At 43.6% G+C, this 24,201-nt stretch overlaps 1 protein-coding gene across 5 annotated transcripts in view; it reads right to left on the minus strand.

Annotated features, from left to right (window-relative positions):
• BIN3 (bridging integrator 3) overlaps positions 1–24,201 on the minus strand; it is a 249,286-nt gene that overhangs the window by 98,670 nt on the left and 126,415 nt on the right. The gene's annotated exons all lie outside the window — the stretch shown is intronic.

Consider the following 24,201-nt stretch of genomic DNA (forward strand, 5'->3'; position numbering starts at 1 on the left):
GATGATATCCCTTGGGGAACTCTTGATATTAACCCTTTTCTATCCAATACAGCCAAATTCTGAAAGACTCAAGTTTCCACTGTTTCTCAAGAAAGTTTGCTGAAAAAAAGCTCAAATATACTTACATTCTGCAATAATTCATGTTGTAGAGAATGTTAAAATCATTTTAGGGGCACAATTTGGGAGATTAACCCTTTTCCGCTCAATTTTGTAGCATGCGGGATGGGCGTTGGCCATAAAAGAATGATGGCTTCCCACTTTCTTTTGCCACTCATGTCTTAGAAATTAGTGTCGTTACTGAAAAGTACATCAGATGGCATTGAAGAATTGTTTCACTTCCTATTTTAACCCATGTGTTTACCATGCATTTGTTTTAAGTCTTGTTGCTCAGCCAAGACATCAGACAACGAATTTAGACTGTTTTGAAGGCACCTAATGTAAGTAAAAATACTAAAGCATCACTAGAATGATGTATGTTAAAACATCGATACAGTTTCAGGCCAGTTTTAATGGTTTTAATTAGATTAGGCAAGCACTCCATTTCTAAATTCAATGTTAGTACAGATGCAATAAGTTAGAAAAATGCCGTAGATGAGAGCTTGACAGTCTTGCATTTCGTTTTCAGCCTTGGCAGTCATGGAATCGGATACTGATGAATGCTACTTCAAATGGAAGTTCAACTGTCAAGACAAGAAAGAGAAGCTTACATGTGCTACGGCCGTCCGAATAGCCAACATCATCCGATGTAGCAAGATATATGGTGATGAAAAACACTTTGAGCTCAAAAATGCGTTGGAGAAAAACAAGGAATTCACCTTGAAATGCCACAAAAGTTGTCTCCTCCTGCACGTCTAAAAGTCACACCCAGCATCACAAACGTCACTGTGATGAAGAGACTGATCCTATCTCCCAGAAAGTCACGAGACGTTCGTTATCAGGATACTCTGATGAAACCTTCAACTTTGAGAAACACTGTCTTTTCTGTGGGGAAACTTGTATTATTGAGAAAGACAAGAATCACCCTTCGAGATGGACGGAATCATACCTCTTTCGTGAGATAGACAAGAAGCAGTCCCTCATAGAAACTTGTATCAAGCAAAATGATGCTGAAGCGAAAATTGTCCAGCAGCGTGTTGAGGGGGGCACTGAGTGATCTCCATGCAGTAGATGCTAGATACCATCTGGACTGTCGGCAAAGATTTGTGTCATTTAGGTCACTTCCTGGGGAAGGTGCTGCCAGTAGCCAGGAGTCAAAAGGTAGTAATGAAGACTGTCCTTTTCTGAAAGTTGTTGAAATGCTAAAAAGTGACAGATCACAAATGTGGAATTCAGTAGAACTGTTTGACTCTTATTCCCAGTTCGGTGGAGTCCAACTGTGTCGTCGGACACTGGTGTCTAAACTTCAAGAGTTATTTGGCAATCATCTCATGGTTCTTTCTTTGCCAGGCATTGCGAATATTATTGCATTTTGTAGCTGTGCCTCACAGATTCTTAGACTTGTGAACACTGAAGAAGACGACACGGAAACTTTGATTGGAAAAGCCAGTAAGAGCATCCTTCAAGAGATTAAAAAAAAAACATTGACATTGACAAAGACAACTACAGCATTGACATTGAAAAGGACCTTATCAAAGAGACAGTTAGTGATTTTCTCCTCAAATTATTAGGAAAGGTTTCTCCAAAACTTGATTGTACACTTCCAGCGTTGCTAATTGGTTCAATTGTAACAAGTGTTGTTAAATCCCAAGCAACCAGTTTGCAAGTAGGCCTAGCTGGAAAGATGTTAGAGTCAAAGAAGCTTATCAGTAATTTCTATTCATATGGGGTCTGTTGCTTATATACTGAGTACAGACGTTTCAAGAAATCAGCTGCTGAAGCAGCGGTGGCAGCTATGAAGATGGCTGGCATATCAAATGCTGCGGATGGCCGAGTTCAGGGTATTGCGGACAACTTTGACACCGACATATCTTCTCAAAACGGTAGGCAGTCCACCCACTCACTTGCAGTCCTCCTAGCGCAGTACTCACACACACCACCAGCGGGAGAGGACAGTCAAACACTCAAAAGGATCCCCAAAGATTCCAAGGAGGTTCCATATGACGTCGACATCCACCGGTACCGAGGACCAAAACAGCCACCCATGCCAAAACATGATGCTATCAAGGCCGTCCCCACCCTGAAGTCACTTGCACAACAAGTGATTGCAGTTAGGAGAGCTTCAGAGATTGATCATAGCTTCCTACAGGATATCCTTACAAAGGACAGCTGCCCCGAATTCCATGGGTACAACACTAAAGAAAGCAGAGAGCAGGGTCATCTTCCACAACCCAAGACAAAAGCCTTCTACCTACCGCTGATCGATATGAAGCCTTCTGATCCTGATACAATGTTGACAGCAATGGAAAGAGTCCAAGACCAACAAGAGAAGCATTCATTGTAAATGTGAAGAGGGCCCATTTCCAGACAATTCTATGGTGAAATCCAAGTTCTAACCCTCCACCACTGAACCCAGAAGACTTTGAATGGAAGAGAGACGTAACTAACAAATCACTTTGCCCAACTGCTCTACCGGACAACACTAAACCTGCCCCTGATTTCATATTGGAAATGATCAGATGCGGCTGTAAAAGTGAACCCCCTTGTAGCACCAAGGGATGCAGTTGTCGGGATAAAGGCTTACCTTGCACCATGTTTTGTGCATGTTTCAGTGTAGGATGCTCGATGACCACAGTAACCTGAACTAGCCATTGAGGTGTCATTAAACTTGGAATGTCAGTTCTCTACATGCCAGCAATCTGCCAGTAAGTGTTTGTAACCATGTTTTGGTCATGTGCTCACTTATGGGGCTTTTAAAGTGAGACATTTTGAAATACACAATGCATACAGATGTTAGATTTCTGGGCCTTGACAAAAGTAGGTTGAAACTTCATCTTATTGTCTTTCTTAGTTATTTTCCATTATTCTTTCCTCTTTACTTCAGGTCTTCGAAGTTATGCTAATAGAATTGTGAAAAATTGCTTAGTATCAATGACCAGGAAAGGGTTAATTTTTTTTTCTATTGTGATCCATATATCATCCAGCATTAAGCATCGTGTGAATAAATATCAAATTTCACAAATTTGAGGCATTTTATGTGAATTAATGCCATGGAACGAAAGGAAATTTCAAAGTTTCCACGGTTTGGGCGTGTCGGACATGAAGGGGTGAATATCCAAATTTGCCCAAAGAATATCAAATGGCACCCTCCTGATTCTTGATAAGCAACCCCAGGCTACCAGAAACAAGAGAGAAAAAAAACTTTATCCGACAAAACCAGGTTCACCCTTGCCGCTATGGAACTATATGGACAGAGACAGGCAAAGGCGATAGGTTGGGAGGGAGACAGTAGGGTAGGTCCGAGCAAGCCTTCCGAGTGGCCGGCACCACCGCACTCCCTCCACGAACCTCATTGAACGAGACCAGAGGCCGGCCAGCTTCATATGCCGGCCTGTTTTGCTACAACGGCCTGTGCTGGCCTTGCCATGGCTTGTCTGCCTGCCTCTGCCTTGACCCCATGCCTGCTAGCCCTTGTTGTTTGCATTTGCCCCATTGTATCCATCACCATGTGCGCCAGGATCATCGCGCGAGCTGCAGAGACTGCCCTGTAGGCAGCCGCACCACGGGACTGCATTGAGCAGCCCGTGCACCGTATTTGCATCCATCCATCCATCTGAACACGGGCACTGCATTGATGCCGCCCATGCACCATTCATTTTTTTGTGTTTGCTTGCGTCAGTGCCCATCCAGTGTTCTGCAGGGACTGCCCTGCAGATAGCCGCACACGGGGACTGCATTGGTGCAGCCCGTGCACCGTTTTGTGTTCACTGCGCTCATTTCAAAGGGGAGGTCTAAGACTGCATTTGGGCAGCCTGGCTCCCTGCTTCGAAAATGGCCTGTAGGATGGCGCATAGCCGCCGGGTTGGGGTGAGTTGCCTTCAGCAGCTAAAGACATGAAAAAGGTTTTGTGACAGACAACGGGGCCTTTTGAACAGGCCCCGAAGACATCCGACCTTCAGCTGCGGGGGCTCTCACCCTCAAAATACTGATATTGCTATGTGCCTTTTTCCCGGAGTCCATCAGTCCTGGGCCATGGTTTAGCGTAAATTTATAAGTTAAGGAAAAGGGTAAATTGTACATGAGTTGCTCCCCCTGCATGTTTGTCGTAGCGCCGGCAATTTAGTTAAGTCGTCTGTATGAGTGAGTTTGCTTATTTAGTTACTCAGCCTGTAGGTCATTTACTTTTGGGACACGGATACACCAAATGTCGCACTCAGGGATCCGAAGGTAAATCGTACAAGGGGAAACTTGCACATGAAGGCACACGAAAATTTGACGACTCGGGACGAGTCTGTAAAAAGGGGAGGGATAGTGTTACGGTTGTGGAAATTCACAGAACACCATTCAGGCTTCCCAGAGATCAGTTATGTCGATAAGTGTGTGTTCAGATTAGATTTCCCCACCGATGTTTAACGGGAAATTATTTGTGTAACCGGGCTGTGATCTTTGAGTCAGACATTACTCGTTTGCTATCTTTATTTTGGAACAACCACTACTTCAACACCCACAACCACCATCTCAACAACCATGCCATCCCACCACAGCGCTAACCACACTGCAACAACAACATCTCAACTCCCACCCCAATATCCATCAGAACGGGTAAACAGAAATGACGGTTGGAAAACAACAACTGACCCCAGCCAAGCTCTGTTGGATTTTTCCCCCAGAAGGGCGAAAGAAACATCATGTCCATGATCGGGCCAAAAGAGCAGGCCAAGAGCCGAGCCGAACCCCCCTGGAATGTCCCCCCCCCCGACCCCCGCACGCCGCGAAGAGAGGGGCGAAGCACCAGGGCGATAAAAGGCCGGGCTGGGTTCACCGTGGAGTTGAGTGGAAGTCTGGGAGTGGAGGCGAGCTGCAATCGTCTGTAGTCTGGGAGTGCAGCGGAGTCTGTCAGCGAGGGGAAAGAGAGTCCCTCTACTTGGTCTCTCTCCTTGGTCGACGGAGGTGCCGGTGGAGCCGGAGAGGAGTCGCCAGCCGGATCGCCGTTGAAGGCACGGGTGGAGTCCAGTGGAGTGCGGGCAGGGCCACCGAGGGTCGCCGAACCAAGGCCTGGCGAGTCACCACGAGGGTGAAGGGTAGCCTGCACGGTCTATCGGAGCCCTTGCGGTCTCCACGGCTCGGTGAACTATTAAAGGCCCACAAGGTCCAGTTCTTGCCCTTTTCTTTCCTGGGGTTTTTCTTTCTATGAACGTTGTGGCGCCATGTCCTTAAGTAGAATTGTAACAAGTGTACATAATAAATAGAATGGTTGTAGTTCTTTGTCTTGCTTGTTCCTGCATTGCTTTATTGTCTACATGATTGCATACGTGTATGACTGCTTACGTGTGTATAAATAAATAAATGTCATTGTTTGAATGTCCACCTGTTCGGTGCATCCTTTCCCTTAATTGAGCTGCCGTATTACATTCGGGATATTAGCTGGCTTTTAAATAGCCGATAAAGTAATCGGATCTGGCGGGGCTTGGTGATATACACCGCTCGGCAAATTGCGAACGGAGTGAGCTGCTGAAGCGGCTCGTTTCCAAGCAGGTCCCGTTGAGGTGTAAATCCCCGGCATTCTGTCTGCACACATAATTAGGTAAATCGACAATTCGGCGATCGGACCCTGTCGTGCGCGGACAGAATAGTTGGCTGATTTATGGTGTGATTAAGAACACACCCGTAGCTGGATTTCGGCGTTGATCCGAAAGCTGTAACTAGGTTTGCCACGTCCGGTGGGCGCGTGCGGCCGTGAATTAGCTAAAAGCGGTCGCCCGCACGCCGGAGTGGTGGAAAACTACAACATATATATATATATATATATATATATATATATATATATATATATATATATATATATATATATATATATATATATATATATATATATATATATATATATCTTCTTCTTCTTTCGGCTGCTCCCATCAGGGGTCGCCACAGCGGATCATCCGTTATGATCCGCAGAATGATTTGGCACAGGTTTTACGCCGGATGCCCTTCCTGACGCAACCCTGGTCGCCTCTTACGACACAGGGATCTGGTACACCTATTCTAACCGGGGTATACACCGGCCCAGTACACTGGTACTCACTTCGCCGACCTTGGAAGGATGACAGGCTGAGTCAACCCCCTGGTGTATTAATCCAGTGGCCCAACGGGGCTTGAACTCAGGACCTTTTCGATCCCAAGCCGCTGCCCTAACCACTGCGCCAACACCAGGATATATATATATATATATATATATATATATATATATATATATATATATATATATATATATATATATATATATATATATATATATATATATATATATATATATATATATATATATACTTGGACCTACTTTGCAGTTCTCGAAAAAGAATCCAAACAAAAGTTAGTTTTCATATTTTTTTAACAGGTGAAGGGAGGGGGATAGAGAGTCGGAGGGAGAGAAAAACCGGGAATCGCCCGCAGTGTTCAAAAGGTGGACATGAATTGCCGACCACTCCATCTAATGCAGAAAGGTGGCAACACACGAAGATAGTCACTGCATATTCCAAGAGAGCACTCAAAACCCAGCTGGGATCGTCTCAGTGTGCAGTGAACATGATTTGCACACAGCAACATGCAACTGATAATGCAGCAAAGCACCAACTTCATTATTGGTTCCGTTTCCTGCCTACACAGTTGGGAATTTTGATTAGCATTCCCAATCCAGCCTTCCCACAGGTCTTTATTCTACAAGTCCTTAAAGCAGCTGCTGCACAGTACTCTCGCTGACAAGACACCAAAGGCACCAAAAATAAATGCATTGTTTGTTCACAAGAGAAGAAAGAAATGCAAAGGACCTTCTTAAATGCGCAATACACAGCAACGGCTCAGAGGACCAAGAGCATCAGTGATTCAACATCTAATCTTTGCCATTCTATCTGATTTAATCTTCATCCAATAGGATGCGAATCTCATGTACCTCCCCCTTCATATACAAACCATATATTCAAAGAAAGACATTGTGGATCCAATAATGTGATACAGAAATGACCCAAATAGATTTGTTCAGTTTTTATCTCCATCACCAAAGGTGAACAGAGGTTATGTTCTTACCCCTGTCTGTTTTATTTGTTTGTCTGCGAGCACAATATCTAAAAACGTTACTCACGGATTTGGTGGACAGGGTGAGCATGTGTGACATGAATGAATTGATTACCTTATTTTCTGGTGTACAAACCGCGGCCGTGCATTAACCACACCCATGTTTTTCACCCTCAAGAGACATGAATATATTGATCATTTTATTTTCTGATCTAGATCTAAATCTGTTTGTACATTAACTTTGTACGGAGCAAAGTGATGGAGGTATGCGCGTGCTTCCTCCCATGTCCGCTTACTTTCGTCTAGCTGTCTTATTCTCATTTTCAAGAAGTTGAAGAGAGAGTAGAGGATACCAAGAAGTTTTTATTTTTCTTTCGTTTTTTTTTATTAGAAAGATGATTTTTTTGTTCTGAGAAAAAGGAAGAAAAGGGACTCATAATGGTATGATACATATTTATTGTGGATTTGTGGCCCTGAAAAGGGCCGTTTGGGTTTGATGAAGCTTTTCAGCTAAATTTGAGGAAATCCTCATCAATGCTTTCCTCGTTATAGACTGCAGTAACTCCTTGTCTGAATCAGGGTCGAGCAAGTCCCCGTCGCTGTCATCGTCATTTTCAGCCTCTTCCTCCCAAATGATGTCATCCTCTGTGCCGTCCATGTTGTTGGAGAAACAGCATTTCAGTAATGCTTGCTTGATGATGTCCGACGGTATCTCCTCCCACACCTTGACGATCCCGCCGCAGATCATCGGAAGGTCGACCTTTCTCATCCTCCTGATGAATGCCGGCAGTCTCCCAGTCAAGCATAATGCTCAGGCAATGTAGTGATGGGAGTAAAGGTGAAAGTTCACCAAGATGCATGTGACCAATGCTCCTCTGAATCGGGGTCGAAATTCCCGGTGGGAAACATGTCACGAAATGTTGATTTTTCAACTGATGAAAATACCAAGTCCGGGAAATAGGAAAGTTCTTCTGTGGTGGTTCCACCGAGACGCAGCTCATGTTCCTCAAAACCTGGGTCGAATACAAAGGCCTGCGGAATAAGAAAGTTCATCTGGTCGACGTGAGTAATCCACGGGAAGCTGTTAGGAACCGCTGATGTTCATGTAGAAAATGATGCATGTAAAAAGATAGTCACCACAACAAGTCCCTCGTCTATCCACCCTTTCTGCTGCGCACGAACAATGACGCCGGCTGGAAACTTCTTTTTGGGCGGTGTCTTCCTCTTGAACACGACATATGAGGGAAGCTTGCCACGCAAGCTTGAGGTGGGTGCTCCGTTATTGGACTCCAGCTATTGTGAATAATTCTTCCTTTGATGCGAGACCAGGTGTTCTTATTATTATTATTTTGTGTTTAATTGCGTTTTCAGAGCTGCAAGGCTCAATATATGCCACACACCTAAACTCCGGGTGTTTCCGAGCATGACTTATTTAATTTCCACACACTGTTAATAAAACGCTGTGCAAACTCTTAACCTGAACAGATTTTCAAAATTTAAACAGTGGAATTGAGCTTAACAGCAGTTCCGACTGCTACAATAGCGTTCATTTGGAATATAATTGAAATTTAACATTGATAGTTTTTAAGACTATTTTTTTTTCTACACCCGTGTATTAACCGCACCCTCAACTTTTACCTTTTTTGCCAAAAAAAAAAAAAAGTGTGGTTTATCCACCAGAAAATACGGTAGATTTTAGTGAAGATCCAGATATGAGAATTTTTTGAATGATTCTTCATCATTGAGAGATGGGGCCACAAACAACATAAAGTAAGAGATCAAAAAAGGTTGTGGATGAGTCATTACAAAACTGGGTGGGTGAGTTGGTGAGGTGACCAGAACAAGCTGATTCGGTTTTGGGTAAATCAATATGGCTGCCAAGCCATGTGACCAATAATGTCATAGGTGGGAACATTTTGTCCCTCGTGGATAGGCAGTCATATCTGTAAAGTTTCGCCTTCATCTGTTAAGTTGTTTCAGAGAAGATTATTGAAGGTTTTTTTTTTGAAAAAAAATAATTATGTATATATATATATATATATATATATATATATATATATATATATATATATATATATATATATATATATATATATATATATATATATATATATATATATATATACATATATATATATATATATCTTCTTCTTCTTTCGGCTGCTCCCGTTAGGGGTCGCCACAGCGGATCATCAATATGATCCGCATAGTGATTTGGCACATGTTTTACACCGGATGCCCTTCCTGACGCAACCCTGGTCACTTCTTACGACACAGGGATATGGTACACCTATTTTAACCGGGGTATACACCGGCCCAGTACACTGGTACTCATTTCACCGACCTCGGAAGGATGACAGGCTGAGTCAACCCCCTGGTGTATTAATTCAGTGGCCCACCGGTGCTTGAACTCAGGACCTTTTGGATCCCAAGCTGCTGCCCTAACCACTGCGCCAACACCAGGCTTTTTTATATATATATATATATATATATATATATATATATATATATATATATATATATATATATATATATATATATATATATATATATATCAAGCCACGTGACTTGACGTCATTTTTTTTTTGTTGTTCCTGTCGACCAATTAATTTATCCTGAGACGACCCTCAAAAATGTTCATGCTGATCGGATCTAGCTTTCTACATGTGCAATTATGACATCATTTTTTTAAAAATCACACTTATTCCCCATGAGGAGTACTTAACATGTGACAAGTTTCATTTTTTCCATGGTATGGTTTCGGTCATAAAGGTCCAAAGTTTTTCCATTTTGTCCAATATGGCTGCCATGCCACGTGACCTATGGCATCATAATGATCATTAAAACATTTTGCATGGGTAGTCACACCAATGGTGAAAAATCCGTGTCGATCTGACAAGCAGTTGCAGAGAAAAACCGTACTCAAGTTGTGTGTGAACAGACAGACAGACAGACAGACAGACAGACAGACAGACAAACCCAAATGCAATTTCCTCTCCTTTGGCGAGGATAATAATAATAGTAATAATAATAATAATAATAATAATACGAATGAAAAATATTTTAACAAAATTATTAATTTATCTTCTCCATTTTCTCATCATAAAAACTTTGTTGAAAATTTGATGACACCAGCTCAAATGAGGAAAAAGTGGTAATGGTATGCACGTACGCAGACACGCACACACCTGTCTTCAACTACACGTGGGACAACAGGCTAATTATATTCAATCACAGTCATTCTCCCTCTACAATCCCTCCTCTCCTGTCTCCCTTCTCTCACATCCAATAAAAGGCAAAATGCATCTCGATTATACGACTGTCAATTGATTAGAAACTGCTCGTTTATCCTTAATACTATCAAGTTAGATACATACATCATTGAAATACATACAACCACACAGGAAAAATCAACAAGGCAATGAATAAAGAAATATAAAATAAAACGAAAAAGATGAGGAAATTTAAATATTATTTTGCTACTATTTCAGTGAAATTAGTCTCACGGAACGTTTCTCCAACGAGACTCGAGATTGTTTAAGAAAATATAATGAAAACACTCGTTTCTGAATTTCACGAACATCGGTTCGAACCATGGTTGGAAGTGTGGTGGTGAGTAGAGTACAAACTCCAGTCGACGTTCTGTTCAACTTAACCAACCATAAACACTTGTTCATTTAAGATGAACAAACTCATAACTGCCCTGTTTCCTTTTAGGACATCAATGAATCGGAGCACCAGCTAAAACAAATCAACAGGACAAGGGCATGCGGCATCGATCAACATTAACAAGCTGCCGGGTTTTCAACAAAACAAACCTACACTTCATACAGACGATGTGCATTCAAACTGGACTTCAGATAATTTCAAGCACATTTGAACTGGAGCTTACCCAGCCTAACCATATGAGCAACACATCCTTTTTTCCAGATGACAAATCCTACGGGTGATCTTTACCAAAGGCGATACGTTTGAGGTCATGATCCGGAAGCGTGGCATGTGGCTGCCAAATGGGTCAAGTCAGTTTTTTTTTTAACCGGATCTTTGTTGGGCATCTTAAAGATACATTGTTGGGAAAAAATTACGAGTTGATCAACAAAATATCCACCGTGTGAGGAAAATTCAGGCCTGTAACACTTTATGAAGTCGCTTTCTCGGAAAAAGAGGGAGATATCAGAAGAAAAAAAAAAAAAGAGTAAAAATCAACACATTCAATGGAATCGTAACACCGATTCAACATGCACTGATTGAGAAACAAGCTAAAACTAAAATGGGAAGATTTGGAGACGTGAGAGAAAGACTTGAACAAATTCCAATGAGTGTGAGAATATGTAAATCTAGATTTAAAAATGTTTGGACATGTCAAAATAATGGGGGAGGGAAGACAAAGAAAAATAATACACCAAAGGAAGATGAACACTCGAAGACCGGTGGGTGGACTAAGAGCCAGATTGGAAGCAAACGGTGGAGAAAGATCGAATGGAAGCTGGAATTACTTTGGAAGAAGCACAACATACAGCCTGGGCTAACAAGGGGTGGGAGCTGTGGTCAAAGATTTCTGCTGCACAGCAGCAGGCTGATAAGGGTAAAATATTTGATCAAAAAATTAAACATCTTGTGATGGCATCTTAATGCCCTCAGGACAATATGAGATGGGCACTAAAAATACTAAATATAACCTAAATATAACCAGGCACAGCCCAAAATGCCCCCACATCAGAACGGAATCAAATGGAATAGAATATACACCTCGAGAGAAGTTAATGGTGCGACATCGCAGGTCCCCACGCTTTCTACCGAACGCAAAGTTGAAAGATTGCAAAAACTTCCACCAGGAATGACCCAACATCAAATTTTGAGTTTTTTTAAAAAAGATTCCCCCCCCCCGTTTTGACCCGTGACTCGTGGGGTCACGAGTCCACGCCGGTGGGGCATGAACCGGGAGTCAAATCCAAAAAATGTTTACATATTCATGCGTACCCCAATGTTGATTGAAAATACAAAGTTGCATTAAAAACAAAAAAAGGTTTGAAAACGTGCTCGTCATTGTATTTTTCGGTATTTTATCTTTTGACTCCACCCCCTGATGACAAAGCTCTTGTACCTGGTTGCCATGTGGTGATCTGAATTATCAAGTTTGGTAAATTTCTGCCAAACCGTTTAGGAGGAGAGAGCACAATGCACAAATGGGCAGACAGACAGACACAGACAGAGATTGAGCCGACCACAATATCCCTCCGTTTTTGTATATTTTTTCCCCCAAAAGCGTGGGGGTAACCACCACCTCATGATGTATTCCATAGGTACCATGAACAAAAGCATTCCTACATCAGTCTATTCCACGTAAATGGAAGCAAATCGACGCGACACGGGCATGGTGAGCAAAAGGAGACTTTCTCCCGTTCTTGAAATGCCTTGCATTTGTCGACTTGGAAAATCATGCCAAAGCATTTTTTTTATTCTTTTGTAACAGGTGCTGTTTTGGTGGGATTTGATCTATCAAAGCCTTCTCTGCATGGGAGCCAAAATGCAAACATTACACCTCCAAATGTCTGCAGTAGCAAATTAGGTGAGAAACTGACTGTGTTCCAGTTATTATTATTTTTACTCCCTTCTCCTGTATCTCACAGCTTTGGAAGTGAAGAGTGCCTGGGATGGTGCTGCCTTCGGGCACGCGTTTCATCACAGCTCATTATGATAGAAACTTCCGAAATGAAAATTAATGTCAATTTGAAGATGCGTGTCAAACTCTGCCACACATTTCCATCAAAAAAAAAACAATAAAAACTACACTCCGCTCACGACGCGGCAGTCTATCGTTCATGTCGATGGATTTTGAGATTCGCCTTTCAAATGCATCCTCTGAAAATTAAACGGGTGACGTTGAACTTCAAAAATAAACAAACAAACAAATCAATAAATAAATAACCGACATAATGTCGCGTGGACACGCGAGTTCTCGACTGCGAAAGAGAAACGGGGCAAGCAAACGACACGCAAACATCGGTGTAGGAGACACTAAACAGACGGTACATGTGTTCTTGATAGGTTTTAACCCAGCATAATTAGCCACCTGGTATAGATTGAAATCTATTAAAAAAAAAGGTTTTAACCCAGTATGATTAGCCACCTGGTACAAATTGAAAGAAAGAAAAACTCAAAACAAATGCTACACAAGGCTCGATCATAATACTGTACGAGTAATACACGTAAACGGTATTCAGTGCACTTAGAAATAAACAAATGAAATGAAATGAAATAAATATAGAAAAAGGGCGACCGATGCTGATTAACAACTGGAAACATTTTAAAACGGTTTGAGTTCACTTTGAAGAACATACCACATTGGAGGGCACACGATGTATGTGTAAAAACAGCCTGTTTCTGATCTATCCTAAACAACTGGTACAAACCAAATGGTGATGACCCAGAACAGCACAACCCCACCCCACCTCTCCTGCACTCCCAAAATGTGGATCTTTAATGAAAATATCATGTTGTAATGGGGAGGGGGTGGGGGAGGGGAAGAGGAAAGGGGGAGGGGGAAGGGGAAAGAGGAAGGGGGAAGGGGAAGGGGAAAGAGGTAGGGGGAAGGGGAAAGGGGTGGGAGGAAGGGGAAAAGGGTAGGGGAAGGGGGAAGGGGAAAGGGGAGGGGTAAGGGGTAGGGGTAGGGGGAAGGGGGAAAGGGGAAGGGGTAGGGGGAAGGGGGAGGGGAAGGGATAGGGAGAAGGGATAGGAGGAAGGGGTGGGGGTAAAGGGAAGGGATAGGGGGAAGGGATAAGGGGAAGGGGTAGGGGAAGGGATAGGGGGAAGGGGTAGGGGAAGGGGTAGGGGAAGGGGTAGCGGAAGGGATAGGGGAAGGGGAAGGGGTAGGGGTATGGGGAAGGGGTAGGGGTAGGGGTAGGGATAGGGGTAGGGGAAGGGGTAGGGGTAGACGTAGGGGAAGGGGTAGAGGTAGGGGAACGGATAGAGGGAAGGGGTAGAGGGAAGGGATAGGGGGAAGCGATAGGGGCAAGGGATAGGGGGAAGGGATAGGTGGAAGGGATAGGGAGAGGGGAAAGGGTAGGGGTAGGGATAGGGATAGGGGTAGGGGTGGGGGAAGGGGTATGGGTAGGGAAAGGGGTAGAGGTAGGGGGAAGGGGTAGAGCGAAGGGATAGGGGAAAGGGATAGGGGGAAGGGATAGATGGAAGGGATAGGTGGAAGGGATAGGTGGAAGGGATAGGGGAGGGGTAGGGATAGGGGGAAGGGGTATGGGTCAGGGGAAGTGGCAGGGCTAGGGGGAAGGGTTAGGGATAGGGGGAAGGAGTAGGGGTATGGGGAAGGGGAGATGAGTAGGGTAAGGAGGTTGGGTGGAAGGTGGAGAAGATTCCTCCCTTAAAGTGCCGAGGGGGAACTGGAGAGAGAAACGAAGTGCGTTCATGAGATGGTACCGCTGGTACACAGAGTGTTCCGGGAATATACTTTCCCAAGGTCAACGGTTATATTTGTCTGTCTGCATGTGAGTGCATGATTTGTATGTGAAATAGCTATTCCATGAGTATGAGAAACTAAAGAATAAAATATAACACTACTCACTACTCACCTGCCCAACAATGGATGGAGATCCTCAATGTCAGATATGAAATCCGAGCCATCTCCCGAGACGTATTGCGAGCTTTCGATATGGTCTGGCATCCCACATTGCTCACCAAACTCTTTTCTTATGGTATCCAAGGCAATCTCCATTCATGGCTCATGGACTTCCTCTCCCGTCACAGTCAACGCATGGCTCTTAATGTAGTTCTCTCATCCCCTCTTCCTGTCCAGGCTTGAGTTCCTCAAGGCAGTGTTCTGGGCCCTGTACTTTTTCTGGTTTTCATCAATGATCTCTCCAACTCTCTGGAAAATCCTAATGATCTCTTTGCTGATTACTCTACCCTATGCCGTACCATCTCTCTGATCACCAGGCAGCAGCCTCTTCACTCTCTGCATATCTGAATAGAATCACAAGCTGGTCCAACACTTCGAACATGTCTTTCAATCCTGACAAATCTTACACGCTCACCATGTCTCTCCAAAAAGACCATCTGGAAACCCCCCCAACCCCACCCCATCTACTTTCTCAACAATCCCCTTGAAAAAGTCCTTTCATTCAAACTTTTGGGCCTCATGATCTGCCACAATCTTTCCTGGGAAAGCCACATCTCCAAGCTGGCCTGCAAAGCCAGTCGCTGCCTGGGCATCCTCCATTGTGCAAAGTCCTTCCTTGGCATACTTGAGCTTCAAACCATTTACAAAGCTTTCATCCACAGTCAGATGGAGTACTGCTCTCCCCTTTGGGGTGGTGCACCTTTCCCACACTGAGTTCGACTTCACGCTGTAAAAACCAAGCCTTTTAGGATCATTGGTATCTCTCATGATGAAGCTGAGTCTTTGGGTCTGTCGCTCTCTTACAGGAATCAGGTCAGTGGTCTTTCTGTCTTCTAACGCCTCCTTTCCGGCCTTGCCACCCCTGCTCTATCTGTGCTCTGCCCCCTCCCCCTAATATTTCCTCAGTGCACTCAAGGTCCGCCAAAACCCCCTTCAGGTAAAGCTTCCAAAATCAACAATTACTGCTCACCTTCATCCTTTCATTCCTCTTTTTTCCCCGCTTCTGGAATAAACTCCCTCACTCTCTTCAATCCCATTCTTCCCTCCAGGCCTTCAAAACAGTTGTTCACAACCACCTCTTATCGTCCCCCATCCAAATCCTCTATCTTTTCTACCCCCGTTGATCCACCCCAAACCCATCTCCTTCAAATTCCATTTTCCTTCCTGAAAGTCCAAGTAGTGTCCATCTTGTTTACCCCGTGTTTCTCACCCCATCTCCCTCCCTCCCACAGATCCCCTATTTTCTTTGTTCCCCACGATTGTGTTCTTCCCTCTCTCCCACACTCTTGTCTCATGCCTTGTTCTATGTGTCTGTGTGTTATCTCTTCCACGAGCCTTGACTTGGTAGTCAAAAAAAACACCAATTAATGATACTTCAGTGGGAGCATTTACTGAAGAATAGTGCAAAAGAAAGTGGTCGTGAAAGGGAGAGGTGTTGTCAAGCTTACAATCAGCTCTGTACATTTCACTCGACTTGAAGATAATCAACATTTCCATGTCTGTAAAATTCTAAAATATTATTGATTTGGATAATAACAAAAAAAATAAAGAATCAACCTCAAAAGCACATGCCAAGAATCCATGTCGAGCATCATTCACACTCCTTGACTTTTGTCACATTTTGTTGTGTTAAAGCCTGAATTTAAAATGAATTAATTTTTAAAATGTCGTCACCGATCTACGCAAAATATCCCATCATGATAAAGTGAAAACACGTTTTTATAAATTTTTACAAATTTATTTAAAAATGAAAAGCTGACGTCACATCAATAAGGATTCAACCCCTTTGGTATGACACTCCAAATTGAGCGCAGGTGTATCCAATTTCCTTTGATCATCCTTGAGATGTCTCCACAACTTGATTAGAGTCCACCTGTGGCCAACCCAACTGATTGGAAATGATTCAGAAAGAAACACACCTTTCTATTAATAAGGTCCCACAGTTGGCAGTGCATGTTAGAACAGAAACTCCACAATGAATTTCAATGAACTGTCCGTAGAACTCCGAGATAGAATTGTGAGGAGGCGTACAGATCTGGGGAAGAGTATAAAACAATTTCTGGAGAGTTGAAAGTTCCCAAAAGCACAGTGAGCTCCATCGTTAGGAAATGGAAATTATATGGAACGACCCAGATTCTTCCAAGAGCTGGCCGCCCAACCAAACCGAGCAACCATGCAAGAAGGACCTTGGTCAGGGAGGTGACCAAGAACCCAATGACCACTCTGAAAGAACTACAGAGATCCTTGGCTGAGATGGGAGAACCTGTGGGAAGGACATCAGTCTCTGCAGCACTTCGCAAATCAGGCTTTTTGTGAGAGTGGCCAGACGGAAGGCACTCCAGAGAAAACGGCACATGAAAGCACACCTGGAGTTTGCAAAAGACTCAGAGTATGAAGCAAAAAAAGATTCAGCCAAGTTTGTTGGAACATGCCAAGCTTGCCAAGAAAAGCAGACACAAGAGGTGAACCCCCCCCCCCCGCAAAAAAAAAACACTCGAGCCTCATGAAATACCCATCACCCATCGGACCACCGAGCCGAGAAATTACCTGTTTGAATTGAATGGTGAAGACATCATTGTGGACGACCACTATAAATATCAGGTCGTTCACAAGTTAACCAGCACCTGAAGCGCATCAGTCACACAAATCACAGCATCAACACTTGGTCTTCTTGTAGAGCCAGAAGAGATAGTGTCTGACAATGGTCCCAAATTCAATGGGAAAGCACACAACAGCATGTGTGCCAACTGGTCCATCAAGCACAACTTCCTCACCCCAATATCCTTTGCCTCAATGGATTAGCGGAACGAACAGTCCGGATTGGTCAAGTCTGTGTTGAAGAAATGTCACCATTCAGTTCAAGATGTCAACAGAGCTATGCTCAATTTGTGAGCTACATCCAAAGATACAAACCTCCCTGCACAAGCTGAAATTATGATCGGCAGACCGGTCCACCACACCACCCTACCTAGCAACAACTCATACGACACACAGAAGAGACCTGCAGAAACTTTCAGACGACTGGAGTAAAGGGGAGACAACATGAAGCATGTCCATGATGAACATGCTGGTCCAAATCTTCCACGTTTGTATGTCGAACAGAAAGTCAGAGATCTTGATCACATGAATAAAACCTGGTTTTTAAGTGAAGTCACCAAGATACAAGAGCCAAGGTCACATGAAGTCCTGATGCTTAATGGAACCACACTTCGGCACAATCGATCACACTTGTGTGAATCATCTGGCCAGAGTAGCACTCGCACTGCACCCAACGCACAAGCCAATCCAAAGACCCCCCCCTCGGCCCCCCCGAAGTGCGCTCAATTTGCAAATAAATCAACTTCAGGAGGCAATGACAAGACCATGCGAAAGCGCAAACCGAAACCGTCTCAAAAAAGGAAAAATTCACGAGAGATGCAGCTCATGACAAATTCGCGCCAACTCAGACCAGTGTGGACCCCAAACGACAAGGACGACCACCAGATCGGGTGGAATCAGCCGAAAACCGGCAAGATATGCAAATGAATACATTTCAGTATTTTTCTTCCCCAAGGTAATGAGCAATGCCATTGTCATAGCAAATGAGAACAGCGATGACATGTTTTATTTGCTCAAGGAGGAATGTTAACTCATGCTTCCAGTGTTGATCACTGAACGTTTCAATGGAAGTTTATAAATTTTGATGATGTTGATATATTCGCAAGAGAAATTCTGTGAAAACTGTTTAATTGTTTCTTCGTTGCAAAAGTTGAGGTTAAATTTCGACTCGATAACCGCTCCAGTTCTTCAAGTACACTCCAGTAACTGTGGACTTGACACTTTGAACAAGACTTCAATGCTGTCGACTCCAACGACCTTCACGAACAATCTTCCTGCAATGAACGTTTTCGAGTACAATCTTCAATAACTCAACGGAAGGAATAGGGATGGTTCTCTTCGAAAAGGGGGAGAGGTAGTGATATTAAGGAACAACTTCATTACCTCCACCACCAAAGGTGGATGGAGGTTATGTTTTCACACCTGAATGGCTGTTTGTCTGTGACCAGGATATCTCAAAAATGTTGTGGACAGATTCCGATGAAGCTTGGTGGACATGTTGGGTGTGCGACAAGGACAAAATTCAGCAGATTTTGGTGAAGATACAGAAAACAGAAATTTAAATAAAAGTGATTCTTCACCATTGAGAGATCAGCCTAAAAACGATATGCCGCACAATATCTCAAGTTGTGGACGGATGCCAAAACTGAGTGGATGAGTTGGTTAAGTGACAAGAACAAGCTGATTCGATTTTGGTTCAGATCTGGATGCAGATCCGGCCTATCAATGGGATATAAAATGTAAACTGTTCAGCCTGGCGGAGGTGTGCACTCCGAGAGCTTTTCTAGTTCACGCATGTTACACACACATATACATGCGCCAGAAACGGTTTGCGCTCTTCCAATACACTAATGGTGACAATGAAGTAAACCACTCAGAGACTCAATTCTGCCACTGTCCATTTGGATTATATGGCCTCAAGCCTGGTGGTGGCTTAACGGCTGAGGTGGCGAGCTTATGATCTTAGGGTCTTGGATTCGAGCCCGTCAATTCATTTAATTAACACCAGGTGGGTTGACTCAGTCTGTCATCCTTCCGAGGTTAGCAAAATGAGTATCAGCTTCTGGTAACAGGGGTACTGCATCAGCAGCACAGCCACGCTTCCAGAAAAAATATGCAACCAGCAGCCACAAGCTGCACACGATAGGTATTGTCACGGGAGTGGCCGGCTCAGGTTAACCCCCTGACCCAATTTGTGGTTACGGGCGGTCAACATCGCCAGCCTCCGGGACGGCCGAGCGGTTCCTTGTTAATAGGAGGTGGACACGTTGATCCTCGGAGATTTTAACACGAGCTCGAAGGGCATGGGCGCAATGGCAGAGGGGCGGAGGAGCACAGGGAATGAAACGGATGCACAGGTAGTTTATCCTCGAACCCCATGACAAATACACAAATACAGTTTCTTAAAATGAACACATTTATTGAACATAAACAAATATTTACAAAGGACGATAATTCAAAAGGTGATAATAATAATAATATGAAATAAATAAATCCTACAGTCTAGGCACCTCTCACACAGACTCAAATACAGATAATGGGAAACAAAATAAAAAGAAAACCTTCCTTTCAACTATTCTTGTACTTAGCTTGGCCTTGAGATGGTCTTTTGGGGACTTGGAATCGAGGTGTTTCCACCAGCACGTGCATACGCGCTCAAAATGGCGCTTCTATCGTAGCAGGACAAACATACACCAGGCAATCCACAAGCGGAACTCAACACGAAGGCTCAGAGCCTCAGTGCAGCTGACATGCATGAGGCTCGGGGTCCGTTTCTCACAACTGTACCTCGTGCCTCCACTCTGATCACGGCTAAAATCCACAGGACTACCGAGTCCGATGCCTCTGAAAATGTGCCAGCCTTCCTCCTTCCAAAAGTGCGCAAGCCAACCTTCCTCTCCAAACAATGCGCCTTGTGCCTCTGCACTGATCACGTGTGTGCGCTCTGTCGATCTCTCGTTCTCCAGTAGGAAGCCTCCCACAATGCGCAACCATCCACCCCCCACCCCTTGTTGACCTTGATCACGCCGATATATCTCTTCCGTCTCCGGGGCGTCGCCTGCTCACACGAAACCCAGGGAAGGCGGGCTTTCTACCTGCTCAGCTAGCTTCTGACGTCACACCCATCAATCATCCCACGGGGATGTGACTTCGCTTGTTGTCAACCTTTGAAGGCGGGGATTTCTGCCCATTTGCACGTTTGCTTATTTCAGGGATGCGTTCCCCACCTTTATTTATGATCTTGAAATATAAAAACATAGAGAAAAATCAGAGGGCAATCACTTACTGGAGAACATATTCTTACTCTGAGGCTAATTAACACCACACCACCCCTCATGTGATGACACGTAACACTTAAGCTCACAGGTTCCCTACTTCGATACAACGAGATGCCTCCTACACGTCCACGAACCAAGCAAGTCCACACAATGCTATATTCCCTATCAAATTCTTCTATCTATCCCCCACAACCGTAACACTGTATTAAACTCAACACTTATCACTTCCACAACGTGTGAGTGCAAGTATGTTCGTTGGACATCAACCAGGACAGACACACGGCCAACGTGCATCATGTGGTGGCCTAAAGGGGACAATTTTAAAATTATTGCTCATTTTAAGCAATTACCACCAGGACTCGTACCATGGCAATGTGTATACTGACTATGTGCAAGTAACAAGCGTTGTGAATGACCATTCCATGCCCACACTACAGTGGTAATGTCCGGTGTCCGCTTAGATGAGGATGTGGTAATGTCAGAGATTCTTCAAATAAATGCATCAACTTTCTCATACTTTGACCAATTAATTGCAATGTATGGATTCGTTTCTGACAAGTTTATGCACAAAAACATCATTAGTAATAAAATAATGACAAATAAAAGAATGATTGAATGAATAAGGAATATCAGCGATGTTCGACGCAGGCGGCTTGAGTGGGTTTTTCTCACGGCAATCTCACGCTCATAGAAGAGCGAGTAGAAATACAACAAGGACGTGATGAGAGAATCGACAGATAGACATAACACCGGTGTTTGGGAATGGAACTCTGGATCACAAAATGGGAAAGCCAATTGCTCAGACGGGAATGCTAAATGGACCTCACAGTGGTGGCGGACTCTCACAAGTTGGACTCCACTTACCGGGAATCAGATATTCCGCTGTGAGATGCAGCAACATACTGGCTACAGGAATACAGGTCGGCTTTACGAAGGAAAAATAAAATCAAGAACAACAATAAATTTATTCTAGTCTTCTATGCTCGTGCAATATGGTGACTCAATTTGACTGTATTCAACGCAAGAGATCATCATCAAAACGAAGCTTCTTCGACAAGCCCGATCGACTCTGGGTGTACTTCCACGCCCGGTGGATTTGCCTTTCAAACAAAAAAAAATTGGGAGGGGGAGAGGGGAGGGGGGAAACAAACAAATGGATAAAACAAAACAAAAGGGCAAACAGTGGACAAGCGAACGATAAAACTACGATTGTAGTACAAAGCAAAACATCCACATGCACACCACAAGGTGGCAGGCTGCTGTTCTACCCTTTTGAAAGCTGCAGGATCAACATGATCACACAAATCATTTGGACAGACTCCCACAATCCACAGCTGGAGCGTGTAGAACGCACAGAGAAATGCTTTTTATGGGTGATCTCCTGCCTACAAATGCATACAGCTCGCACAAATCAACAACACCACTTCAAAGCTCGAACGTCGCGTGCCAAATCTCAAAGCATGCAGAACAAGGGACTATTCAATGTGATTAATAATTACGGAAAGTTCACCGATCATCGAGAATAACGAACAACAAGCACCAAGTCAGCACTCACCTTTTAAGTAAAGAAAGAGAATACTATGACCAAACAACAACTCGGGCACGGGGCTTGATTAAAGATTGTATCAAACTTCGGAACATGGGTGTAAATGTTAACTCCATGTTGAAATCCGAACAGACCAGGACTGCTCTCTCTGGGGTAGTGTTACTGCTCAAGTCGTGGTTTTTTCCCATAATATATTATATATATATTTATTTGACAAATTGATTCAATGATCTGCTGTGAAGTCATCAAACCAATTTGTAATTATAACAAAAATTCTAATGATTACCACTTACGACTTCTTCAATCGGCTTAATTCCTCCCACCTTCTTTTGGGGGTCAGCCAGGGAAACGTTTTTGTCACAAGTCTTTCGCACACCAGCTCGCCAGTCCTGGCGTTTGACCAGCAGGAATTTGTAATTTGTTTTGAGTGCCGGCGATAACTCGACAACTCTTTGTTGTTGTGGCAAATACCATGACATTCTTAACATCCATCACCGATCAATGATGACAAACGGGTTTTCCAGCTTAACGCCGTTCCAAGGAACGGTGCACTGATACCTCACTTGTGCACGCGAAACACGAGGATGACAGTTTATAGCTGGGTCAGATTCAAACCCAGGCTTGACAGCTCAGAGGGGAGTACACATGTTCCTCAGCTCTCTCAAGAGCCCCAAAATAAGAATAACTAGAGCGAAGTCGATGGCGCGGCATCACAAATCCCCACACTTCCCACCTAAAGCAAAGTTGATAGATTGCAAAAAGTTCCACCAGGAATGATCCAATATCAAATTTTGAGTCAATTGTTTTTACTCCGTTTTGACCCCTGTGACCCAAAATCCCCACCACCTGGTGCATGAACTGGGAGTCAAATCCAAGAAATTGTTGCATATTTCATGTGTCCCACAATGTTGATTACATATACAAAAGTTTCATTTCAAAAAAATGTGCTAATTTTAACAACAAGCTTGGTGAATTTCCACAACCGTTTAGGAGATAGCATGATGGACAGACACACAGATGGAGGGACGGCGGGACAGGCGGACCACCAGCAGATTATAATATCCCCGCTGTGTATATTTTTTTTTTTCAAAAAGCATGGGGGATAATAATCGGTAATTTATCTTTTACGTTTTGCTGTATCACGTATCGATGAAGATGAAGAGCAAGAAGAGAAGGAGAAAAAGGACCGCATGTCCTGAAGCTCACCTAGATCAGGAGCAACACAGTCACTCAAATCCCTCACAAACATCCTTAAATACTGATTTTTTTGTTCTTCAATTCCATCACAAACTGGTACGTCATGGGTGATGAAGGTTGTGGTCAACTTTTATATCTCCCACCCCCCCACCCCCCGTAGACCCCCCTAATGAGCGCAGATTTTGATGCGGTCAATAAACCTTCGTTAGGCATCAGATATGAAGCTTGTGGCTAAGTTTCATCAACACTGCGTGTTTAGTTCAAGCGATAATGACTGAAGTGCTTACGGACTGACTGACACTCACTCACTCACTTGCGGACACTGCTCAATCGCATCAGCTCAAAGAGTAAAATCCAGGTGAACAAATATAATAATATTTTTGTCCTCGTGGTTTTGTTGAATTCACACCAAAAATAACAATCTATAGTTGAGATGAAAATGTTTAGTATGCAACAAATTGGAACACCTTTCTCCTTTTAGAGGAATTAAAAAATGACGATCCTCCATCTTGAATAAAAATTAGAGCTGAACAATTTATTCATGTTGAGAACTCCATTGTTGTGGAAAAACTTGTCAAAACCCGAGCCGAGATCAGACTCTTCTGTATTGGGTCTTCAAACATAAGAGATTGGCAAACTTACTATGGTTCAAGTCACTTACAGGTGGTATAATCAGGCCGAGTGGACACTCAAAACCTCTGCATGAGCACTGATATGATGAATATTTAAAATAAATAAAACATGTCGAAGCAAAGCCAAGACAAATGATGTGCATTATATGTGAATGATAA

Source organism: Eptatretus burgeri, chromosome 1, assembly GCF_056783735.1.
Source record: "Eptatretus burgeri isolate ZD-2024b chromosome 1, Ebu_testis_v1, whole genome shotgun sequence".
In the NCBI taxonomy this organism is placed as follows: domain Eukaryota; kingdom Metazoa; phylum Chordata; class Myxini; order Myxiniformes; family Myxinidae; genus Eptatretus; species Eptatretus burgeri.